The sequence below is a fragment of the Ascidia mentula genome (genome assembly GCF_947561715.1).
Source record: "Ascidia mentula chromosome 3 unlocalized genomic scaffold, kaAscMent1.1 SUPER_3_unloc_6, whole genome shotgun sequence".
Taxonomy (NCBI): Eukaryota; Metazoa; Chordata; class Ascidiacea; order Phlebobranchia; family Ascidiidae; genus Ascidia; species Ascidia mentula.
In genome coordinates, this window is record NW_028113730.1 from 12,311 (window position 1) to 30,377 (window position 18,067).

The 18,067-nt window shown below is 50.1% G+C and overlaps 38 non-coding genes and 1 pseudogene across 38 annotated transcripts; all 39 read right to left on the minus strand.

Moving 5' to 3' along the window:
- Positions 1-275: 275 nt before the first annotated feature.
- On the minus strand, positions 276-439 carry LOC145917465 (U1 spliceosomal RNA). The gene has a single exon (XR_014405501.1). It is a non-coding gene; the product is annotated as a U1 spliceosomal RNA (small nuclear RNA).
- A 265-nt stretch (positions 440-704) lies between these two features.
- Positions 705-902, minus strand: LOC145917504 (U2 spliceosomal RNA). Its single transcript, XR_014405539.1, has one exon. It is a non-coding gene; the product is annotated as a U2 spliceosomal RNA (small nuclear RNA).
- A 288-nt stretch (positions 903-1,190) lies between these two features.
- On the minus strand, positions 1,191-1,354 carry LOC145917466 (U1 spliceosomal RNA). The gene has a single exon (XR_014405502.1). It is a non-coding gene; the product is annotated as a U1 spliceosomal RNA (small nuclear RNA).
- A 265-nt stretch (positions 1,355-1,619) lies between these two features.
- On the minus strand, positions 1,620-1,817 carry LOC145917505 (U2 spliceosomal RNA). Its single transcript, XR_014405540.1, has one exon. It is a non-coding gene; the product is annotated as a U2 spliceosomal RNA (small nuclear RNA).
- Positions 1,818-2,105: 288 nt separating this feature from the next.
- Positions 2,106-2,269, minus strand: LOC145917467 (U1 spliceosomal RNA). The gene has a single exon (XR_014405503.1). It is a non-coding gene; the product is annotated as a U1 spliceosomal RNA (small nuclear RNA).
- Positions 2,270-2,534: 265 nt separating this feature from the next.
- Positions 2,535-2,732, minus strand: LOC145917506 (U2 spliceosomal RNA). Its single transcript, XR_014405541.1, has one exon. It is a non-coding gene; the product is annotated as a U2 spliceosomal RNA (small nuclear RNA).
- A 288-nt stretch (positions 2,733-3,020) lies between these two features.
- LOC145917468 (U1 spliceosomal RNA) lies at positions 3,021-3,184 on the minus strand. The gene has a single exon (XR_014405504.1). It is a non-coding gene; the product is annotated as a U1 spliceosomal RNA (small nuclear RNA).
- A 265-nt stretch (positions 3,185-3,449) lies between these two features.
- On the minus strand, positions 3,450-3,647 carry LOC145917507 (U2 spliceosomal RNA). The gene has a single exon (XR_014405542.1). It is a non-coding gene; the product is annotated as a U2 spliceosomal RNA (small nuclear RNA).
- Positions 3,648-3,935: 288 nt separating this feature from the next.
- LOC145917470 (U1 spliceosomal RNA) lies at positions 3,936-4,099 on the minus strand. Its single transcript, XR_014405506.1, has one exon. It is a non-coding gene; the product is annotated as a U1 spliceosomal RNA (small nuclear RNA).
- A 265-nt stretch (positions 4,100-4,364) lies between these two features.
- On the minus strand, positions 4,365-4,562 carry LOC145917508 (U2 spliceosomal RNA). Its single transcript, XR_014405543.1, has one exon. It is a non-coding gene; the product is annotated as a U2 spliceosomal RNA (small nuclear RNA).
- Positions 4,563-4,850: 288 nt separating this feature from the next.
- Positions 4,851-5,014, minus strand: LOC145917471 (U1 spliceosomal RNA). Its single transcript, XR_014405507.1, has one exon. It is a non-coding gene; the product is annotated as a U1 spliceosomal RNA (small nuclear RNA).
- A 265-nt stretch (positions 5,015-5,279) lies between these two features.
- On the minus strand, positions 5,280-5,477 carry LOC145917442 (U2 spliceosomal RNA). The gene has a single exon (XR_014405480.1). It is a non-coding gene; the product is annotated as a U2 spliceosomal RNA (small nuclear RNA).
- Positions 5,478-5,765: 288 nt separating this feature from the next.
- On the minus strand, positions 5,766-5,929 carry LOC145917472 (U1 spliceosomal RNA). The gene has a single exon (XR_014405508.1). It is a non-coding gene; the product is annotated as a U1 spliceosomal RNA (small nuclear RNA).
- A 265-nt stretch (positions 5,930-6,194) lies between these two features.
- Positions 6,195-6,373, minus strand: LOC145917460 (U2 spliceosomal RNA; annotated as a pseudogene).
- Positions 6,374-6,661: 288 nt separating this feature from the next.
- On the minus strand, positions 6,662-6,825 carry LOC145917473 (U1 spliceosomal RNA). Its single transcript, XR_014405509.1, has one exon. It is a non-coding gene; the product is annotated as a U1 spliceosomal RNA (small nuclear RNA).
- Positions 6,826-7,090: 265 nt separating this feature from the next.
- On the minus strand, positions 7,091-7,288 carry LOC145917443 (U2 spliceosomal RNA). Its single transcript, XR_014405481.1, has one exon. It is a non-coding gene; the product is annotated as a U2 spliceosomal RNA (small nuclear RNA).
- Positions 7,289-7,576: 288 nt separating this feature from the next.
- Positions 7,577-7,740, minus strand: LOC145917474 (U1 spliceosomal RNA). The gene has a single exon (XR_014405510.1). It is a non-coding gene; the product is annotated as a U1 spliceosomal RNA (small nuclear RNA).
- A 265-nt stretch (positions 7,741-8,005) lies between these two features.
- Positions 8,006-8,203, minus strand: LOC145917444 (U2 spliceosomal RNA). The gene has a single exon (XR_014405482.1). It is a non-coding gene; the product is annotated as a U2 spliceosomal RNA (small nuclear RNA).
- A 288-nt stretch (positions 8,204-8,491) lies between these two features.
- On the minus strand, positions 8,492-8,655 carry LOC145917475 (U1 spliceosomal RNA). Its single transcript, XR_014405511.1, has one exon. It is a non-coding gene; the product is annotated as a U1 spliceosomal RNA (small nuclear RNA).
- A 265-nt stretch (positions 8,656-8,920) lies between these two features.
- On the minus strand, positions 8,921-9,118 carry LOC145917445 (U2 spliceosomal RNA). Its single transcript, XR_014405483.1, has one exon. It is a non-coding gene; the product is annotated as a U2 spliceosomal RNA (small nuclear RNA).
- Positions 9,119-9,406: 288 nt separating this feature from the next.
- On the minus strand, positions 9,407-9,570 carry LOC145917476 (U1 spliceosomal RNA). The gene has a single exon (XR_014405512.1). It is a non-coding gene; the product is annotated as a U1 spliceosomal RNA (small nuclear RNA).
- Positions 9,571-9,835: 265 nt separating this feature from the next.
- LOC145917446 (U2 spliceosomal RNA) lies at positions 9,836-10,033 on the minus strand. Its single transcript, XR_014405484.1, has one exon. It is a non-coding gene; the product is annotated as a U2 spliceosomal RNA (small nuclear RNA).
- A 288-nt stretch (positions 10,034-10,321) lies between these two features.
- Positions 10,322-10,485, minus strand: LOC145917477 (U1 spliceosomal RNA). The gene has a single exon (XR_014405513.1). It is a non-coding gene; the product is annotated as a U1 spliceosomal RNA (small nuclear RNA).
- Positions 10,486-10,750: 265 nt separating this feature from the next.
- LOC145917448 (U2 spliceosomal RNA) lies at positions 10,751-10,948 on the minus strand. The gene has a single exon (XR_014405486.1). It is a non-coding gene; the product is annotated as a U2 spliceosomal RNA (small nuclear RNA).
- A 288-nt stretch (positions 10,949-11,236) lies between these two features.
- LOC145917478 (U1 spliceosomal RNA) lies at positions 11,237-11,400 on the minus strand. Its single transcript, XR_014405514.1, has one exon. It is a non-coding gene; the product is annotated as a U1 spliceosomal RNA (small nuclear RNA).
- Positions 11,401-11,665: 265 nt separating this feature from the next.
- Positions 11,666-11,863, minus strand: LOC145917449 (U2 spliceosomal RNA). Its single transcript, XR_014405487.1, has one exon. It is a non-coding gene; the product is annotated as a U2 spliceosomal RNA (small nuclear RNA).
- A 288-nt stretch (positions 11,864-12,151) lies between these two features.
- LOC145917479 (U1 spliceosomal RNA) lies at positions 12,152-12,315 on the minus strand. The gene has a single exon (XR_014405515.1). It is a non-coding gene; the product is annotated as a U1 spliceosomal RNA (small nuclear RNA).
- Positions 12,316-12,580: 265 nt separating this feature from the next.
- Positions 12,581-12,778, minus strand: LOC145917450 (U2 spliceosomal RNA). Its single transcript, XR_014405488.1, has one exon. It is a non-coding gene; the product is annotated as a U2 spliceosomal RNA (small nuclear RNA).
- Positions 12,779-13,066: 288 nt separating this feature from the next.
- On the minus strand, positions 13,067-13,230 carry LOC145917481 (U1 spliceosomal RNA). Its single transcript, XR_014405517.1, has one exon. It is a non-coding gene; the product is annotated as a U1 spliceosomal RNA (small nuclear RNA).
- Positions 13,231-13,495: 265 nt separating this feature from the next.
- On the minus strand, positions 13,496-13,693 carry LOC145917451 (U2 spliceosomal RNA). Its single transcript, XR_014405489.1, has one exon. It is a non-coding gene; the product is annotated as a U2 spliceosomal RNA (small nuclear RNA).
- A 288-nt stretch (positions 13,694-13,981) lies between these two features.
- On the minus strand, positions 13,982-14,145 carry LOC145917482 (U1 spliceosomal RNA). Its single transcript, XR_014405518.1, has one exon. It is a non-coding gene; the product is annotated as a U1 spliceosomal RNA (small nuclear RNA).
- A 265-nt stretch (positions 14,146-14,410) lies between these two features.
- Positions 14,411-14,608, minus strand: LOC145917452 (U2 spliceosomal RNA). Its single transcript, XR_014405490.1, has one exon. It is a non-coding gene; the product is annotated as a U2 spliceosomal RNA (small nuclear RNA).
- Positions 14,609-14,896: 288 nt separating this feature from the next.
- On the minus strand, positions 14,897-15,060 carry LOC145917483 (U1 spliceosomal RNA). The gene has a single exon (XR_014405519.1). It is a non-coding gene; the product is annotated as a U1 spliceosomal RNA (small nuclear RNA).
- A 265-nt stretch (positions 15,061-15,325) lies between these two features.
- On the minus strand, positions 15,326-15,523 carry LOC145917453 (U2 spliceosomal RNA). Its single transcript, XR_014405491.1, has one exon. It is a non-coding gene; the product is annotated as a U2 spliceosomal RNA (small nuclear RNA).
- A 288-nt stretch (positions 15,524-15,811) lies between these two features.
- Positions 15,812-15,975, minus strand: LOC145917484 (U1 spliceosomal RNA). The gene has a single exon (XR_014405520.1). It is a non-coding gene; the product is annotated as a U1 spliceosomal RNA (small nuclear RNA).
- Positions 15,976-16,240: 265 nt separating this feature from the next.
- On the minus strand, positions 16,241-16,438 carry LOC145917454 (U2 spliceosomal RNA). The gene has a single exon (XR_014405492.1). It is a non-coding gene; the product is annotated as a U2 spliceosomal RNA (small nuclear RNA).
- A 288-nt stretch (positions 16,439-16,726) lies between these two features.
- On the minus strand, positions 16,727-16,891 carry LOC145917488 (U1 spliceosomal RNA). The gene has a single exon (XR_014405524.1). It is a non-coding gene; the product is annotated as a U1 spliceosomal RNA (small nuclear RNA).
- A 265-nt stretch (positions 16,892-17,156) lies between these two features.
- On the minus strand, positions 17,157-17,354 carry LOC145917455 (U2 spliceosomal RNA). The gene has a single exon (XR_014405493.1). It is a non-coding gene; the product is annotated as a U2 spliceosomal RNA (small nuclear RNA).
- Positions 17,355-17,642: 288 nt separating this feature from the next.
- Positions 17,643-17,806, minus strand: LOC145917485 (U1 spliceosomal RNA). Its single transcript, XR_014405521.1, has one exon. It is a non-coding gene; the product is annotated as a U1 spliceosomal RNA (small nuclear RNA).
- Between the last annotated feature and the right edge of the window lie 261 nt (positions 17,807-18,067).

Below are 18,067 nucleotides of genomic sequence, written 5' to 3' on the forward strand. Positions count from 1 at the left end.
CTGAGTCCGCAACGTCCGGAAGAGTCCGTCTCGCATTTGCTGCCAAATTTTATTCCGGTGAAAAATGAAAAAAAAAAAAAAATTTCCTGGTTTTTTTCCTACCGTTTTTGGCAGGCCATTCAAATTAGTTTGTTCACCACATGACGTCACAAACGGACCCATGACCCACCTCCCAACCCCCGACACGACTCCTCCTGACCGTAACAGGCGAATCCCCCCCGTAGAAACTTCGTTTCTACCTTACGTTTTGCTCTACATCAGAGGATTAGTAAAAGACGGGGATAGCGCGAACGCAGTCCCCACTAGCAGAAATTGTACGGCCGAGTTACCCACATTTGGGGTAATCGCAAGGGTCAGCTAAGCCTAAGTGCAATGGCTAAGCCTCGCCCTGGGCCCACCGCCGGCCTGATCACGGTGAAGGCCCCCGTCAGGTAAGTATGCTTTGCACAGCTTCTTGAGAGGTAGCATTTTTGTCGTCCGTCCTTGTGTTTGCCGCATTGTGCATTTCACGGCTTGTTTTATCTGGTCTCCGACAAGCACAACAACCAAATGTGCCGTTAAATTAATTGCTCTCCCGTCCTCCCTCTCTACCTCTCTTTCCTTGGCGTGTGCATACAGACGACACACACGCACTCATGGGATGCACCGCTGTTTCGTGCAATTGTTTTGCGAATGATTAACAGATGGTTATTCCCACATGTGTGGGAATGTGGGCCGTGCCTGGAGGTAGTGCAATACCAGGACAACCCGTGGGCAGGTCGAAGCAAGCTCCGGCACCGTGCCCCCTGTCCAAAAATCAGGTTAATACAAAGACATGCAAGCGAATCGCTTGCGTCCCAGGTATTAAACTGAGAAGAACAGATACTACACTTGATCTTAGCTCTAAAGAGCCGAGAAGCGATGCCGCAACATCCACTGAGTCCGCAACGTCCGGAAGAGTCCGTCTCGCATTTGCTGCCAAATTTTATTCCGGTGAAAAATGAAAAAAAAAAAAAAATTTCCTGGTTTTTTTCCTACCGTTTTTGGCAGGCCATTCAAATTAGTTTGTTCACCACATGACGTCACAAACGGACCCATGACCCACCTCCCAACCCCCGACACGACTCCTCCTGACCGTAACAGGCGAATCCCCCCCGTAGAAACTTCGTTTCTACCTTACGTTTTGCTCTACATCAGAGGATTAGTAAAAGACGGGGATAGCGCGAACGCAGTCCCCACTAGCAGAAATTGTACGGCCGAGTTACCCACATTTGGGGTAATCGCAAGGGTCAGCTAAGCCTAAGTGCAATGGCTAAGCCTCGCCCTGGGCCCACCGCCGGCCTGATCACGGTGAAGGCCCCCGTCAGGTAAGTATGCTTTGCACAGCTTCTTGAGAGGTAGCATTTTTGTCGTCCGTCCTTGTGTTTGCCGCATTGTGCATTTCACGGCTTGTTTTATCTGGTCTCCGACAAGCACAACAACCAAATGTGCCGTTAAATTAATTGCTCTCCCGTCCTCCCTCTCTACCTCTCTTTCCTTGGCGTGTGCATACAGACGACACACACGCACTCATGGGATGCACCGCTGTTTCGTGCAATTGTTTTGCGAATGATTAACAGATGGTTATTCCCACATGTGTGGGAATGTGGGCCGTGCCTGGAGGTAGTGCAATACCAGGACAACCCGTGGGCAGGTCGAAGCAAGCTCCGGCACCGTGCCCCCTGTCCAAAAATCAGGTTAATACAAAGACATGCAAGCGAATCGCTTGCGTCCCAGGTATTAAACTGAGAAGAACAGATACTACACTTGATCTTAGCTCTAAAGAGCCGAGAAGCGATGCCGCAACATCCACTGAGTCCGCAACGTCCGGAAGAGTCCGTCTCGCATTTGCTGCCAAATTTTATTCCGGTGAAAAATGAAAAAAAAAAAAAAATTTCCTGGTTTTTTTCCTACCGTTTTTGGCAGGCCATTCAAATTAGTTTGTTCACCACATGACGTCACAAACGGACCCATGACCCACCTCCCAACCCCCGACACGACTCCTCCTGACCGTAACAGGCGAATCCCCCCCGTAGAAACTTCGTTTCTACCTTACGTTTTGCTCTACATCAGAGGATTAGTAAAAGACGGGGATAGCGCGAACGCAGTCCCCACTAGCAGAAATTGTACGGCCGAGTTACCCACATTTGGGGTAATCGCAAGGGTCAGCTAAGCCTAAGTGCAATGGCTAAGCCTCGCCCTGGGCCCACCGCCGGCCTGATCACGGTGAAGGCCCCCGTCAGGTAAGTATGCTTTGCACAGCTTCTTGAGAGGTAGCATTTTTGTCGTCCGTCCTTGTGTTTGCCGCATTGTGCATTTCACGGCTTGTTTTATCTGGTCTCCGACAAGCACAACAACCAAATGTGCCGTTAAATTAATTGCTCTCCCGTCCTCCCTCTCTACCTCTCTTTCCTTGGCGTGTGCATACAGACGACACACACGCACTCATGGGATGCACCGCTGTTTCGTGCAATTGTTTTGCGAATGATTAACAGATGGTTATTCCCACATGTGTGGGAATGTGGGCCGTGCCTGGAGGTAGTGCAATACCAGGACAACCCGTGGGCAGGTCGAAGCAAGCTCCGGCACCGTGCCCCCTGTCCAAAAATCAGGTTAATACAAAGACATGCAAGCGAATCGCTTGCGTCCCAGGTATTAAACTGAGAAGAACAGATACTACACTTGATCTTAGCTCTAAAGAGCCGAGAAGCGATGCCGCAACATCCACTGAGTCCGCAACGTCCGGAAGAGTCCGTCTCGCATTTGCTGCCAAATTTTATTCCGGTGAAAAATGAAAAAAAAAAAAAAATTTCCTGGTTTTTTTCCTACCGTTTTTGGCAGGCCATTCAAATTAGTTTGTTCACCACATGACGTCACAAACGGACCCATGACCCACCTCCCAACCCCCGACACGACTCCTCCTGACCGTAACAGGCGAATCCCCCCCGTAGAAACTTCGTTTCTACCTTACGTTTTGCTCTACATCAGAGGATTAGTAAAAGACGGGGATAGCGCGAACGCAGTCCCCACTAGCAGAAATTGTACGGCCGAGTTACCCACATTTGGGGTAATCGCAAGGGTCAGCTAAGCCTAAGTGCAATGGCTAAGCCTCGCCCTGGGCCCACCGCCGGCCTGATCACGGTGAAGGCCCCCGTCAGGTAAGTATGCTTTGCACAGCTTCTTGAGAGGTAGCATTTTTGTCGTCCGTCCTTGTGTTTGCCGCATTGTGCATTTCACGGCTTGTTTTATCTGGTCTCCGACAAGCACAACAACCAAATGTGCCGTTAAATTAATTGCTCTCCCGTCCTCCCTCTCTACCTCTCTTTCCTTGGCGTGTGCATACAGACGACACACACGCACTCATGGGATGCACCGCTGTTTCGTGCAATTGTTTTGCGAATGATTAACAGATGGTTATTCCCACATGTGTGGGAATGTGGGCCGTGCCTGGAGGTAGTGCAATACCAGGACAACCCGTGGGCAGGTCGAAGCAAGCTCCGGCACCGTGCCCCCTGTCCAAAAATCAGGTTAATACAAAGACATGCAAGCGAATCGCTTGCGTCCCAGGTATTAAACTGAGAAGAACAGATACTACACTTGATCTTAGCTCTAAAGAGCCGAGAAGCGATGCCGCAACATCCACTGAGTCCGCAACGTCCGGAAGAGTCCGTCTCGCATTTGCTGCCAAATTTTATTCCGGTGAAAAATGAAAAAAAAAAAAAAATTTCCTGGTTTTTTTCCTACCGTTTTTGGCAGGCCATTCAAATTAGTTTGTTCACCACATGACGTCACAAACGGACCCATGACCCACCTCCCAACCCCCGACACGACTCCTCCTGACCGTAACAGGCGAATCCCCCCCGTAGAAACTTCGTTTCTACCTTACGTTTTGCTCTACATCAGAGGATTAGTAAAAGACGGGGATAGCGCGAACGCAGTCCCCACTAGCAGAAATTGTACGGCCGAGTTACCCACATTTGGGGTAATCGCAAGGGTCAGCTAAGCCTAAGTGCAATGGCTAAGCCTCGCCCTGGGCCCACCGCCGGCCTGATCACGGTGAAGGCCCCCGTCAGGTAAGTATGCTTTGCACAGCTTCTTGAGAGGTAGCATTTTTGTCGTCCGTCCTTGTGTTTGCCGCATTGTGCATTTCACGGCTTGTTTTATCTGGTCTCCGACAAGCACAACAACCAAATGTGCCGTTAAATTAATTGCTCTCCCGTCCTCCCTCTCTACCTCTCTTTCCTTGGCGTGTGCATACAGACGACACACACGCACTCATGGGATGCACCGCTGTTTCGTGCAATTGTTTTGCGAATGATTAACAGATGGTTATTCCCACATGTGTGGGAATGTGGGCCGTGCCTGGAGGTAGTGCAATACCAGGACAACCCGTGGGCAGGTCGAAGCAAGCTCCGGCACCGTGCCCCCTGTCCAAAAATCAGGTTAATACAAAGACATGCAAGCGAATCGCTTGCGTCCCAGGTATTAAACTGAGAAGAACAGATACTACACTTGATCTTAGCTCTAAAGAGCCGAGAAGCGATGCCGCAACATCCACTGAGTCCGCAACGTCCGGAAGAGTCCGTCTCGCATTTGCTGCCAAATTTTATTCCGGTGAAAAATGAAAAAAAAAAAAAAATTTCCTGGTTTTTTTCCTACCGTTTTTGGCAGGCCATTCAAATTAGTTTGTTCACCACATGACGTCACAAACGGACCCATGACCCACCTCCCAACCCCCGACACGACTCCTCCTGACCGTAACAGGCGAATCCCCCCCGTAGAAACTTCGTTTCTACCTTACGTTTTGCTCTACATCAGAGGATTAGTAAAAGACGGGGATAGCGCGAACGCAGTCCCCACTAGCAGAAATTGTACGGCCGAGTTACCCACATTTGGGGTAATCGCAAGGGTCAGCTAAGCCTAAGTGCAATGGCTAAGCCTCGCCCTGGGCCCACCGCCGGCCTGATCACGGTGAAGGCCCCCGTCAGGTAAGTATGCTTTGCACAGCTTCTTGAGAGGTAGCATTTTTGTCGTCCGTCCTTGTGTTTGCCGCATTGTGCATTTCACGGCTTGTTTTATCTGGTCTCCGACAAGCACAACAACCAAATGTGCCGTTAAATTAATTGCTCTCCCGTCCTCCCTCTCTACCTCTCTTTCCTTGGCGTGTGCATACAGACGACACACACGCACTCATGGGATGCACCGCTGTTTCGTGCAATTGTTTTGCGAATGATTAACAGATGGTTATTCCCACATGTGTGGGAATGTGGGCCGTGCCTGGAGGTAGTGCAATACCAGGACAACCCGTGGGCAGGTCGAAGCAAGCTCCGGCACCGTGCCCCCTGTCCAAAAATCAGGTTAATACAAAGACATGCAAGCGAATCGCTTGCGTCCCAGGTATTAAACTGAGAAGAACAGATACTACACTTGATCTTAGCTCTAAAGAGCCGAGAAGCGATGCCGCAACATCCACTGAGTCCGCAACGTCCGGAAGAGTCCGTCTCGCATTTGCTGCCAAATTTTATTCCGGTGAAAAATGAAAAAAAAAAAAAAATTTCCTGGTTTTTTTCCTACCGTTTTTGGCAGGCCATTCAAATTAGTTTGTTCACCACATGACGTCACAAACGGACCCATGACCCACCTCCCAACCCCCGACACGACTCCTCCTGACCGTAACAGGCGAATCCCCCCCGTAGAAACTTCGTTTCTACCTTACGTTTTGCTCTACATCAGAGGATTAGTAAAAGACGGGGATAGCGCGAACGCAGTCCCCACTAGCAGAAATTGTACGGCCGAGTTACCCACATTTGGGGTAATCGCAAGGGTCAGCTAAGCCTAAGTGCAATGGCTAAGCCTCGCCCTGGGCCCACCGCCGGCCTGATCACGGTGAAGGCCCCCGTCAGGTAAGTATGCTTTGCACAGCTTCTTGAGAGGTAGCATTTTTGTCGTCCGTCCTTGTGTTTGCCGCATTGTGCATTTCACGGCTTGTTTTATCTGGTCTCCGACAAGCACAACAACCAAATGTGCCGTTAAATTAATTGCTCTCCCGTCCTCCCTCTCTACCTCTCTTTCCTTGGCGTGTGCATACAGACGACACACACGCACTCATGGGATGCACCGCTGTTTCGTGCAATTGTTTTGCGAATGATTAACAGATGGTTATTCCCACATGTGTGGGAATGTGGGCCGTGCCTGGAGGTAGTGCAATACCAGGACAACCCGTGGGCAGGTCGAAGCAAGCTCCGGCACCGTGCCCCCTGTCCAAAAATCAGGTTAATACAAAGACATCCCAGGTATTAAACTGAGAAGAACAGATACTACACTTGATCTTAGCTCTAAAGAGCCGAGAAGCGATGCCGCAACATCCACTGAGTCCGCAACGTCCGGAAGAGTCCGTCTCGCATTTGCTGCCAAATTTTATTCCGGTGAAAAATGAAAAAAAAAAAAAAATTTCCTGGTTTTTTTCCTACCGTTTTTGGCAGGCCATTCAAATTAGTTTGTTCACCACATGACGTCACAAACGGACCCATGACCCACCTCCCAACCCCCGACACGACTCCTCCTGACCGTAACAGGCGAATCCCCCCCGTAGAAACTTCGTTTCTACCTTACGTTTTGCTCTACATCAGAGGATTAGTAAAAGACGGGGATAGCGCGAACGCAGTCCCCACTAGCAGAAATTGTACGGCCGAGTTACCCACATTTGGGGTAATCGCAAGGGTCAGCTAAGCCTAAGTGCAATGGCTAAGCCTCGCCCTGGGCCCACCGCCGGCCTGATCACGGTGAAGGCCCCCGTCAGGTAAGTATGCTTTGCACAGCTTCTTGAGAGGTAGCATTTTTGTCGTCCGTCCTTGTGTTTGCCGCATTGTGCATTTCACGGCTTGTTTTATCTGGTCTCCGACAAGCACAACAACCAAATGTGCCGTTAAATTAATTGCTCTCCCGTCCTCCCTCTCTACCTCTCTTTCCTTGGCGTGTGCATACAGACGACACACACGCACTCATGGGATGCACCGCTGTTTCGTGCAATTGTTTTGCGAATGATTAACAGATGGTTATTCCCACATGTGTGGGAATGTGGGCCGTGCCTGGAGGTAGTGCAATACCAGGACAACCCGTGGGCAGGTCGAAGCAAGCTCCGGCACCGTGCCCCCTGTCCAAAAATCAGGTTAATACAAAGACATGCAAGCGAATCGCTTGCGTCCCAGGTATTAAACTGAGAAGAACAGATACTACACTTGATCTTAGCTCTAAAGAGCCGAGAAGCGATGCCGCAACATCCACTGAGTCCGCAACGTCCGGAAGAGTCCGTCTCGCATTTGCTGCCAAATTTTATTCCGGTGAAAAATGAAAAAAAAAAAAAAATTTCCTGGTTTTTTTCCTACCGTTTTTGGCAGGCCATTCAAATTAGTTTGTTCACCACATGACGTCACAAACGGACCCATGACCCACCTCCCAACCCCCGACACGACTCCTCCTGACCGTAACAGGCGAATCCCCCCCGTAGAAACTTCGTTTCTACCTTACGTTTTGCTCTACATCAGAGGATTAGTAAAAGACGGGGATAGCGCGAACGCAGTCCCCACTAGCAGAAATTGTACGGCCGAGTTACCCACATTTGGGGTAATCGCAAGGGTCAGCTAAGCCTAAGTGCAATGGCTAAGCCTCGCCCTGGGCCCACCGCCGGCCTGATCACGGTGAAGGCCCCCGTCAGGTAAGTATGCTTTGCACAGCTTCTTGAGAGGTAGCATTTTTGTCGTCCGTCCTTGTGTTTGCCGCATTGTGCATTTCACGGCTTGTTTTATCTGGTCTCCGACAAGCACAACAACCAAATGTGCCGTTAAATTAATTGCTCTCCCGTCCTCCCTCTCTACCTCTCTTTCCTTGGCGTGTGCATACAGACGACACACACGCACTCATGGGATGCACCGCTGTTTCGTGCAATTGTTTTGCGAATGATTAACAGATGGTTATTCCCACATGTGTGGGAATGTGGGCCGTGCCTGGAGGTAGTGCAATACCAGGACAACCCGTGGGCAGGTCGAAGCAAGCTCCGGCACCGTGCCCCCTGTCCAAAAATCAGGTTAATACAAAGACATGCAAGCGAATCGCTTGCGTCCCAGGTATTAAACTGAGAAGAACAGATACTACACTTGATCTTAGCTCTAAAGAGCCGAGAAGCGATGCCGCAACATCCACTGAGTCCGCAACGTCCGGAAGAGTCCGTCTCGCATTTGCTGCCAAATTTTATTCCGGTGAAAAATGAAAAAAAAAAAAAAATTTCCTGGTTTTTTTCCTACCGTTTTTGGCAGGCCATTCAAATTAGTTTGTTCACCACATGACGTCACAAACGGACCCATGACCCACCTCCCAACCCCCGACACGACTCCTCCTGACCGTAACAGGCGAATCCCCCCCGTAGAAACTTCGTTTCTACCTTACGTTTTGCTCTACATCAGAGGATTAGTAAAAGACGGGGATAGCGCGAACGCAGTCCCCACTAGCAGAAATTGTACGGCCGAGTTACCCACATTTGGGGTAATCGCAAGGGTCAGCTAAGCCTAAGTGCAATGGCTAAGCCTCGCCCTGGGCCCACCGCCGGCCTGATCACGGTGAAGGCCCCCGTCAGGTAAGTATGCTTTGCACAGCTTCTTGAGAGGTAGCATTTTTGTCGTCCGTCCTTGTGTTTGCCGCATTGTGCATTTCACGGCTTGTTTTATCTGGTCTCCGACAAGCACAACAACCAAATGTGCCGTTAAATTAATTGCTCTCCCGTCCTCCCTCTCTACCTCTCTTTCCTTGGCGTGTGCATACAGACGACACACACGCACTCATGGGATGCACCGCTGTTTCGTGCAATTGTTTTGCGAATGATTAACAGATGGTTATTCCCACATGTGTGGGAATGTGGGCCGTGCCTGGAGGTAGTGCAATACCAGGACAACCCGTGGGCAGGTCGAAGCAAGCTCCGGCACCGTGCCCCCTGTCCAAAAATCAGGTTAATACAAAGACATGCAAGCGAATCGCTTGCGTCCCAGGTATTAAACTGAGAAGAACAGATACTACACTTGATCTTAGCTCTAAAGAGCCGAGAAGCGATGCCGCAACATCCACTGAGTCCGCAACGTCCGGAAGAGTCCGTCTCGCATTTGCTGCCAAATTTTATTCCGGTGAAAAATGAAAAAAAAAAAAAAATTTCCTGGTTTTTTTCCTACCGTTTTTGGCAGGCCATTCAAATTAGTTTGTTCACCACATGACGTCACAAACGGACCCATGACCCACCTCCCAACCCCCGACACGACTCCTCCTGACCGTAACAGGCGAATCCCCCCCGTAGAAACTTCGTTTCTACCTTACGTTTTGCTCTACATCAGAGGATTAGTAAAAGACGGGGATAGCGCGAACGCAGTCCCCACTAGCAGAAATTGTACGGCCGAGTTACCCACATTTGGGGTAATCGCAAGGGTCAGCTAAGCCTAAGTGCAATGGCTAAGCCTCGCCCTGGGCCCACCGCCGGCCTGATCACGGTGAAGGCCCCCGTCAGGTAAGTATGCTTTGCACAGCTTCTTGAGAGGTAGCATTTTTGTCGTCCGTCCTTGTGTTTGCCGCATTGTGCATTTCACGGCTTGTTTTATCTGGTCTCCGACAAGCACAACAACCAAATGTGCCGTTAAATTAATTGCTCTCCCGTCCTCCCTCTCTACCTCTCTTTCCTTGGCGTGTGCATACAGACGACACACACGCACTCATGGGATGCACCGCTGTTTCGTGCAATTGTTTTGCGAATGATTAACAGATGGTTATTCCCACATGTGTGGGAATGTGGGCCGTGCCTGGAGGTAGTGCAATACCAGGACAACCCGTGGGCAGGTCGAAGCAAGCTCCGGCACCGTGCCCCCTGTCCAAAAATCAGGTTAATACAAAGACATGCAAGCGAATCGCTTGCGTCCCAGGTATTAAACTGAGAAGAACAGATACTACACTTGATCTTAGCTCTAAAGAGCCGAGAAGCGATGCCGCAACATCCACTGAGTCCGCAACGTCCGGAAGAGTCCGTCTCGCATTTGCTGCCAAATTTTATTCCGGTGAAAAATGAAAAAAAAAAAAAAATTTCCTGGTTTTTTTCCTACCGTTTTTGGCAGGCCATTCAAATTAGTTTGTTCACCACATGACGTCACAAACGGACCCATGACCCACCTCCCAACCCCCGACACGACTCCTCCTGACCGTAACAGGCGAATCCCCCCCGTAGAAACTTCGTTTCTACCTTACGTTTTGCTCTACATCAGAGGATTAGTAAAAGACGGGGATAGCGCGAACGCAGTCCCCACTAGCAGAAATTGTACGGCCGAGTTACCCACATTTGGGGTAATCGCAAGGGTCAGCTAAGCCTAAGTGCAATGGCTAAGCCTCGCCCTGGGCCCACCGCCGGCCTGATCACGGTGAAGGCCCCCGTCAGGTAAGTATGCTTTGCACAGCTTCTTGAGAGGTAGCATTTTTGTCGTCCGTCCTTGTGTTTGCCGCATTGTGCATTTCACGGCTTGTTTTATCTGGTCTCCGACAAGCACAACAACCAAATGTGCCGTTAAATTAATTGCTCTCCCGTCCTCCCTCTCTACCTCTCTTTCCTTGGCGTGTGCATACAGACGACACACACGCACTCATGGGATGCACCGCTGTTTCGTGCAATTGTTTTGCGAATGATTAACAGATGGTTATTCCCACATGTGTGGGAATGTGGGCCGTGCCTGGAGGTAGTGCAATACCAGGACAACCCGTGGGCAGGTCGAAGCAAGCTCCGGCACCGTGCCCCCTGTCCAAAAATCAGGTTAATACAAAGACATGCAAGCGAATCGCTTGCGTCCCAGGTATTAAACTGAGAAGAACAGATACTACACTTGATCTTAGCTCTAAAGAGCCGAGAAGCGATGCCGCAACATCCACTGAGTCCGCAACGTCCGGAAGAGTCCGTCTCGCATTTGCTGCCAAATTTTATTCCGGTGAAAAATGAAAAAAAAAAAAAAATTTCCTGGTTTTTTTCCTACCGTTTTTGGCAGGCCATTCAAATTAGTTTGTTCACCACATGACGTCACAAACGGACCCATGACCCACCTCCCAACCCCCGACACGACTCCTCCTGACCGTAACAGGCGAATCCCCCCCGTAGAAACTTCGTTTCTACCTTACGTTTTGCTCTACATCAGAGGATTAGTAAAAGACGGGGATAGCGCGAACGCAGTCCCCACTAGCAGAAATTGTACGGCCGAGTTACCCACATTTGGGGTAATCGCAAGGGTCAGCTAAGCCTAAGTGCAATGGCTAAGCCTCGCCCTGGGCCCACCGCCGGCCTGATCACGGTGAAGGCCCCCGTCAGGTAAGTATGCTTTGCACAGCTTCTTGAGAGGTAGCATTTTTGTCGTCCGTCCTTGTGTTTGCCGCATTGTGCATTTCACGGCTTGTTTTATCTGGTCTCCGACAAGCACAACAACCAAATGTGCCGTTAAATTAATTGCTCTCCCGTCCTCCCTCTCTACCTCTCTTTCCTTGGCGTGTGCATACAGACGACACACACGCACTCATGGGATGCACCGCTGTTTCGTGCAATTGTTTTGCGAATGATTAACAGATGGTTATTCCCACATGTGTGGGAATGTGGGCCGTGCCTGGAGGTAGTGCAATACCAGGACAACCCGTGGGCAGGTCGAAGCAAGCTCCGGCACCGTGCCCCCTGTCCAAAAATCAGGTTAATACAAAGACATGCAAGCGAATCGCTTGCGTCCCAGGTATTAAACTGAGAAGAACAGATACTACACTTGATCTTAGCTCTAAAGAGCCGAGAAGCGATGCCGCAACATCCACTGAGTCCGCAACGTCCGGAAGAGTCCGTCTCGCATTTGCTGCCAAATTTTATTCCGGTGAAAAATGAAAAAAAAAAAAAAATTTCCTGGTTTTTTTCCTACCGTTTTTGGCAGGCCATTCAAATTAGTTTGTTCACCACATGACGTCACAAACGGACCCATGACCCACCTCCCAACCCCCGACACGACTCCTCCTGACCGTAACAGGCGAATCCCCCCCGTAGAAACTTCGTTTCTACCTTACGTTTTGCTCTACATCAGAGGATTAGTAAAAGACGGGGATAGCGCGAACGCAGTCCCCACTAGCAGAAATTGTACGGCCGAGTTACCCACATTTGGGGTAATCGCAAGGGTCAGCTAAGCCTAAGTGCAATGGCTAAGCCTCGCCCTGGGCCCACCGCCGGCCTGATCACGGTGAAGGCCCCCGTCAGGTAAGTATGCTTTGCACAGCTTCTTGAGAGGTAGCATTTTTGTCGTCCGTCCTTGTGTTTGCCGCATTGTGCATTTCACGGCTTGTTTTATCTGGTCTCCGACAAGCACAACAACCAAATGTGCCGTTAAATTAATTGCTCTCCCGTCCTCCCTCTCTACCTCTCTTTCCTTGGCGTGTGCATACAGACGACACACACGCACTCATGGGATGCACCGCTGTTTCGTGCAATTGTTTTGCGAATGATTAACAGATGGTTATTCCCACATGTGTGGGAATGTGGGCCGTGCCTGGAGGTAGTGCAATACCAGGACAACCCGTGGGCAGGTCGAAGCAAGCTCCGGCACCGTGCCCCCTGTCCAAAAATCAGGTTAATACAAAGACATGCAAGCGAATCGCTTGCGTCCCAGGTATTAAACTGAGAAGAACAGATACTACACTTGATCTTAGCTCTAAAGAGCCGAGAAGCGATGCCGCAACATCCACTGAGTCCGCAACGTCCGGAAGAGTCCGTCTCGCATTTGCTGCCAAATTTTATTCCGGTGAAAAATGAAAAAAAAAAAAAAATTTCCTGGTTTTTTTCCTACCGTTTTTGGCAGGCCATTCAAATTAGTTTGTTCACCACATGACGTCACAAACGGACCCATGACCCACCTCCCAACCCCCGACACGACTCCTCCTGACCGTAACAGGCGAATCCCCCCCGTAGAAACTTCGTTTCTACCTTACGTTTTGCTCTACATCAGAGGATTAGTAAAAGACGGGGATAGCGCGAACGCAGTCCCCACTAGCAGAAATTGTACGGCCGAGTTACCCACATTTGGGGTAATCGCAAGGGTCAGCTAAGCCTAAGTGCAATGGCTAAGCCTCGCCCTGGGCCCACCGCCGGCCTGATCACGGTGAAGGCCCCCGTCAGGTAAGTATGCTTTGCACAGCTTCTTGAGAGGTAGCATTTTTGTCGTCCGTCCTTGTGTTTGCCGCATTGTGCATTTCACGGCTTGTTTTATCTGGTCTCCGACAAGCACAACAACCAAATGTGCCGTTAAATTAATTGCTCTCCCGTCCTCCCTCTCTACCTCTCTTTCCTTGGCGTGTGCATACAGACGACACACACGCACTCATGGGATGCACCGCTGTTTCGTGCAATTGTTTTGCGAATGATTAACAGATGGTTATTCCCACATGTGTGGGAATGTGGGCCGTGCCTGGAGGTAGTGCAATACCAGGACAACCCGTGGGCAGGTCGAAGCAAGCTCCGGCACCGTGCCCCCTGTCCAAAAATCAGGTTAATACAAAGACATGCAAGCGAATCGCTTGCGTCCCAGGTATTAAACTGAGAAGAACAGATACTACACTTGATCTTAGCTCTAAAGAGCCGAGAAGCGATGCCGCAACATCCACTGAGTCCGCAACGTCCGGAAGAGTCCGTCTCGCATTTGCTGCCAAATTTTATTCCGGTGAAAAATGAAAAAAAAAAAAAAATTTCCTGGTTTTTTTCCTACCGTTTTTGGCAGGCCATTCAAATTAGTTTGTTCACCACATGACGTCACAAACGGACCCATGACCCACCTCCCAACCCCCGACACGACTCCTCCTGACCGTAACAGGCGAATCCCCCCCGTAGAAACTTCGTTTCTACCTTACGTTTTGCTCTACATCAGAGGATTAGTAAAAGACGGGGATAGCGCGAACGCAGTCCCCACTAGCAGAAATTGTACGGCCGAGTTACCCACATTTGGGGTAATCGCAAGGGTCAGCTAAGCCTAAGTGCAATGGCTAAGCCTCGCCCTGGGCCCACCGCCGGCCTGATCACGGTGAAGGCCCCCGTCAGGTAAGTATGCTTTGCACAGCTTCTTGAGAGGTAGCATTTTTGTCGTCCGTCCTTGTGTTTGCCGCATTGTGCATTTCACGGCTTGTTTTATCTGGTCTCCGACAAGCACAACAACCAAATGTGCCGTTAAATTAATTGCTCTCCCGTCCTCCCTCTCTACCTCTCTTTCCTTGGCGTGTGCATACAGACGACACACACGCACTCATGGGATGCACCGCTGTTTCGTGCAATTGTTTTGCGAATGATTAACAGATGGTTATTCCCACATGTGTGGGAATGTGGGCCGTGCCTGGAGGTAGTGCAATACCAGGACAACCCGTGGGCAGGTCGAAGCAAGCTCCGGCACCGTGCCCCCTGTCCAAAAATCAGGTTAATACAAAGACATGCAAGCGAATCGCTTGCGTCCCAGGTATTAAACTGAGAAGAACAGATACTACACTTGATCTTAGCTCTAAAGAGCCGAGAAGCGATGCCGCAACATCCACTGAGTCCGCAACGTCCGGAAGAGTCCGTCTCGCATTTGCTGCCAAATTTTATTCCGGTGAAAAATGAAAAAAAAAAAAAAATTTCCTGGTTTTTTTCCTACCGTTTTTGGCAGGCCATTCAAATTAGTTTGTTCACCACATGACGTCACAAACGGACCCATGACCCACCTCCCAACCCCCGACACGACTCCTCCTGACCGTAACAGGCGAATCCCCCCCGTAGAAACTTCGTTTCTACCTTACGTTTTGCTCTACATCAGAGGATTAGTAAAAGACGGGGATAGCGCGAACGCAGTCCCCACTAGCAGAAATTGTACGGCCGAGTTACCCACATTTGGGGTAATCGCAAGGGTCAGCTAAGCCTAAGTGCAATGGCTAAGCCTCGCCCTGGGCCCACCGCCGGCCTGATCACGGTGAAGGCCCCCGTCAGGTAAGTATGCTTTGCACAGCTTCTTGAGAGGTAGCATTTTTGTCGTCCGTCCTTGTGTTTGCCGCATTGTGCATTTCACGGCTTGTTTTATCTGGTCTCCGACAAGCACAACAACCAAATGTGCCGTTAAATTAATTGCTCTCCCGTCCTCCCTCTCTACCTCTCTTTCCTTGGCGTGTGCATACAGACGACACACACGCACTCATGGGATGCACCGCTGTTTCGTGCAATTGTTTTGCGAATGATTAACAGATGGTTATTCCCACATGTGTGGGAATGTGGGCCGTGCCTGGAGGTAGTGCAATACCAGGACAACCCGTGGGCAGGTCGAAGCAAGCTCCGGCACCGTGCCCCCTGTCCAAAAATCAGGTTAATACAAAGACATGCAAGCGAATCGCTTGCGTCCCAGGTATTAAACTGAGAAGAACAGATACTACACTTGATCTTAGCTCTAAAGAGCCGAGAAGCGATGCCGCAACATCCACTGAGTCCGCAACGTCCGGAAGAGTCCGTCTCGCATTTGCTGCCAAATTTTATTCCGGTGAAAAATGAAAAAAAAAAAAAAATTTCCTGGTTTTTTTCCTACCGTTTTTGGCAGGCCATTCAAATTAGTTTGTTCACCACATGACGTCACAAACGGACCCATGACCCACCTCCCAACCCCCGACACGACTCCTCCTGACCGTAACAGGCGAATCCCCCCCGTAGAAACTTCGTTTCTACCTTACGTTTTGCTCTACATCAGAGGATTAGTAAAAGACGGGGATAGCGCGAACGCAGTCCCCACTAGCAGAAATTGTACGGCCGAGTTACCCACATTTGGGGTAATCGCAAGGGTCAGCTAAGCCTAAGTGCAATGGCTAAGCCTCGCCCTGGGCCCACCGCCGGCCTGATCACGGTGAAGGCCCCCGTCAGGTAAGTATGCTTTGCACAGCTTCTTGAGAGGTAGCATTTTTGTCGTCCGTCCTTGTGTTTGCCGCATTGTGCATTTCACGGCTTGTTTTATCTGGTCTCCGACAAGCACAACAACCAAATGTGCCGTTAAATTAATTGCTCTCCCGTCCTCCCTCTCTACCTCTCTTTCCTTGGCGTGTGCATACAGACGACACACACGCACTCATGGGATGCACCGCTGTTTCGTGCAATTGTTTTGCGAATGATTAACAGATGGTTATTCCCACATGTGTGGGAATGTGGGCCGTGCCTGGAGGTAGTGCAATACCAGGACAACCCGTGGGCAGGTCGAAGCAAGCTCCGGCACCGTGCCCCCTGTCCAAAAATCAGGTTAATACAAAGACATGCAAGCGAATCGCTTGCGTCCCAGGTATTAAACTGAGAAGAACAGATACTACACTTGATCTTAGCTCTAAAGAGCCGAGAAGCGATGCCGCAACATCCACTGAGTCCGCAACGTCCGGAAGAGTCCGTCTCGCATTTGCTGCCAAATTTTATTCCGGTGAAAAATGAAAAAAAAAAAAAAATTTCCTGGTTTTTTTCCTACCGTTTTTGGCAGGCCATTCAAATTAGTTTGTTCACCACATGACGTCACAAACGGACCCATGACCCACCTCCCAACCCCCGACACGACTCCTCCTGACCGTAACAGGCGAATCCCCCCCGTAGAAACTTCGTTTCTACCTTACGTTTTGCTCTACATCAGAGGATTAGTAAAAGACGGGGATAGCGCGAACGCAGTCCCCACTAGCAGAAATTGTACGGCCGAGTTACCCACATTTGGGGGTAATCGCAAGGGTCAGCTAAGCCTAAGTGCAATGGCTAAGCCTCGCCCTGGGCCCACCGCCGGCCTGATCACGGTGAAGGCCCCCGTCAGGTAAGTATGCTTTGCACAGCTTCTTGAGAGGTAGCATTTTTGTCGTCCGTCCTTGTGTTTGCCGCATTGTGCATTTCACGGCTTGTTTTATCTGGTCTCCGACAAGCACAACAACCAAATGTGCCGTTAAATTAATTGCTCTCCCGTCCTCCCTCTCTACCTCTCTTTCCTTGGCGTGTGCATACAGACGACACACACGCACTCATGGGATGCACCGCTGTTTCGTGCAATTGTTTTGCGAATGATTAACAGATGGTTATTCCCACATGTGTGGGAATGTGGGCCGTGCCTGGAGGTAGTGCAATACCAGGACAACCCGTGGGCAGGTCGAAGCAAGCTCCGGCACCGTGCCCCCTGTCCAAAAATCAGGTTAATACAAAGACATGCAAGCGAATCGCTTGCGTCCCAGGTATTAAACTGAGAAGAACAGATACTACACTTGATCTTAGCTCTAAAGAGCCGAGAAGCGATGCCGCAACATCCACTGAGTCCGCAACGTCCGGAAGAGTCCGTCTCGCATTTGCTGCCAAATTTTATTCCGGTGAAAAATGAAAAAAAAAAAAAAATTTCCTGGTTTTTTTCCTACCGTTTTTGGCAGGCCATTCAAATTAGTTTGTTCACCACATGACGTCACAAACGGACCCATGACCCACCTCCCAACCCCCGACACGACTCCTCCTGACCGTAACAGGCGAATCCCCCCCGTAGAAACTTCGTTTCTACCTTACGTTTTGCTCTACATCAGAGGATTAGTAAAAGACGGGGATAGCGCGAACGCAGTCCCCACTAGCAGAAATTGTACGGCCGAGTTACCCACATTTGGGGTAATCGCAAGGGTCAGCTAAGCCTAAGTGCAATGGCTAAGCCTCGCCCTGGGCCCACCGCCGGCCTGATCACGGTGAAGGCCCCCGTCAGGTAAGTATGCTTTGCACAGCTTCTTGAGAGGTAGCATTTTTGTCGTCCGTCCTTGTGTTTGCCGCATTGTGCATTTCACGGCTTGTTTTATCTGGTCTCCGACAAGCACAACAACCAAATGTGCCGTTAAATTAATTGCTCTCCCGTCCTCCCTCTCTACCTCTCTTTCCTTGGCGTGTGCATACAGACGACACACACGCACTCATGGGATGCACCGCTGTTTTCGTGCAATTGTTTTGCGAATGATTAACAGATGGTTATTCCCACAT